Raw genomic sequence first — 2983 nt, forward strand, 5'->3', positions numbered from 1 at the left:
TCTCCGCTGCTCCTGGCCCTCTGCTCCCCTGCCCAGCTCCTGCCTTGTCTTCGCCATTCCCCTGGCCACTCAGAGCTCTCTCCCAGCCTGTGCCTCTGCTGCTCTGCCAAGAGGCCAGAGCCAAAAGGGTCAAAGTCAAAACCACAATTCAAAGGCCTCAGTTCTTCGGTGCTCAGCCTTCCTTATGGTCCAGCTTTCACAGCCATACATTGCAACTGGGAAAACCATAGCCTTGACTATATGCACTTTTGTCTGCAGGGTGATGTCTCTGCTTTTTCAGTAGATCACCAATTTCACATTTAAATATTGTTAAGCATATTCTGTTTGAACCTAGTGACTTGTTAATTTCACTGTCTCTTGTCTCTTTTTAAAACCTTTTCAAAGAAGAACAACTTAAGGCAGAGACTTTTTCAGAAATGAGTGCAACCAACAGATGTCTTTCCTTTAACCAAGCTAAATATGATCCTGGAGAACAATCCTTTTAAAGGAGTCAAGGCTAAATGTAGAAAAATTCCCAAAGCCATCTCACTTATCATCAGGGGCTTCTGATGAAAAGTTCGCAAAGCTCATCCTCTGTGCAAGAGACCCTGGCTCTGCCCAGCTGTGCATGCAAGAAGTGGCTGCTTCCGTATTCAATGGTCGAGATTGGTTTGTGTATAATGTGTGCTATTGTTTTGTTTGTTTTGAAAAAAGCAAGTGGTTTAACTAGAAAAAAGTATTTGGGATTGATCATGTTGAGGGGCTTTAACCACGACTACTTTCCACTGTAAGAACAGGAATGCCATGACATGGTCCCTCACTTTAAAGCAGGGGCGGGGAACCAATGGTCTCCCAGACAACTTTCTTGGCACCCACCAAGGTGCTTTCCCCCTCCCCTTTTTTCTTTTTTAAACAACAGATTTACTCACCAGTAACGGATTGCTGTGTAAAGGATGATGAAAACTGTGAGTTCAAAGGGGTTTTTAGTGGAGTGGGGCCTCAAAGCACATTTCCACTTTGTATTCAGTGTATGGAGCAGGTTATGCGTCCTTTTAGCAAGTGAGGATCCATCCACGGAAGCCATTTTGTGCTGCAGCTGACAACTGTTTCTCAAATTGCCAAACATGCCCACAGCCTGAAATGATTGGTTACCCCTAATTTAGATAGAATGCAGGCACTGTTTTTTTTTTATTTAAAGTATTTATAGATTGCTTTTCTATGCACTAGGGTTCTCAATTTAAAAAACAGGAAAACATTAAGCAAGAGGGGAAACAGGAATCTTGGGGGTTGGATCTACCTTGCCTTTTTTTTTTGCTTATAAAATCTTTGTACCTGTTGGCTACTTCTTAAGGAATGTTGGGAGGGAGTATTTTACTGGAAACTGGCTTTAGGGAATCTGAAGTATTTCTAGGCAGTTATAAGCAGTCCCTCCAGGGTTCCCCAGTGGTACCTTGAAAGATCTATGATTGCTCATCTTTTTAAAATTTTGGCTTTCACAAAAATTACCCCCTGCTTTGGAAGCAAGAAAACTCCTGGGCTCTGGAGCACTTTGACAACTTTGACAGGGCAGCTTCTGTCACCTATCAGAGGTCTCCAAAGGAGCATTTAACTTACCTGAACACCCATGGGGAATATTGGACATGGTAAGTACTTGCTAGACTTTGTCAGCAGCCCTCCGACCCCTGATTACCCATCCCAGGCTCAAGTGTCACTTGGGCACTCTGGGCTGCAAAACAAGAGCAGAAAGGTTACCCTGTTTCCCTTGCCTTGGGACTCCCGATTTTTGTCAAAAAAGCAAAAAGCAACATTTCCTGACTTGGAACCCCCAGTTTCAAGGGATAGCTGTACAAAAACCTGATTTTAGTTTTACCAAATTCTACATCATACACTACTTTCCTAACCATTTTAACAATCCATGAATAGTAAGGCCCGAGCATATGTATTAGCAATGCCACTGGGCTTCATTGTTGCTTACACTGGAATATAAGCATTGGTAATGGCATTGTTTCCTTAAATACAAGAGGAATATTTTAGCCACCCTGTTCCCTTAAGGTCTTCTTTGGCTGGCTCACTTTTTAATCAGATGTGGTGGAGAACTGAGTTCTCTCATCTACTAGTACAACCCAGGGTCACCCCATGAAGCTGATTGGCAGGAGATTGAGGACCCCGAGCAGGTATCCACACTTCCCCTGCTAACTAGAATCAAACCTCCCCCCGCCCCCAAAAAACCCCCTACTTCCGGTCCTAACCTGGGAACCTTTGTAAGTTGCCTGGATCTACTCCTTGATATTATTACCCGTTTACACATGCCCAGAATAAAGTTAAAAGGATTACTACTACAAAGTGCAGGTCAGGCTCGTTATCTTTATGAATGCCAGAAGAGTGAAAAACGTGCAGCAGCAAAAACACAACTCACTGCAAGAGCCACAAAACAGAGCATGTTTGGATAGCATGACTGTTCCAAGATTTTCAGACTTGTTCACATAAACTGGCTTTACATCGGGAAACATTCAGAAATACGCCCCCCCACCCCCATACACGTTGCTGACTCAAGTGGTATTTATGATTCCACCGCTTCATGAACGATAGTGGGCATCAGCAGCTATGATTCTGGCAGGAAACCTCTTTCTCTACTTAAAGGCTAAATCCCGCGGGGTGCAGCCTTGTTTAGCCGAGCCAAACCCACAACACGATTTGTGACACCTTAAAGACTAACAACTTTATTCTAGCGAGGATATTGCAGACGTAGTCAGATGCACAAAAAATCGAAATAGAGGAAAACAGCAACACAGCGTACGATCAATTTCAAGTCTCCCCCCTCCCCGAAACTGGATGTGTTTATAAAGTTTATTGAACCACGCGTTTTCTTCCGGATCCCTTCTCCCTGCCTGCAAGAAAACTACAATTCCCAGGCTCCCTTTCATGCGCTTAGGCAGTATCTCCGCGAAGGACTGGGTGAAGTGCTTGAGTCAGGAACCAATCATAGCTCTGGATGTTCCTCTGC

Source organism: Varanus komodoensis, unplaced genomic scaffold (assembly GCF_004798865.1).
Source record: "Varanus komodoensis strain SLA01 unplaced genomic scaffold, ASM479886v1 scaffold3, whole genome shotgun sequence".
NCBI classification, from domain to species: domain Eukaryota; kingdom Metazoa; phylum Chordata; class Lepidosauria; order Squamata; family Varanidae; genus Varanus; species Varanus komodoensis.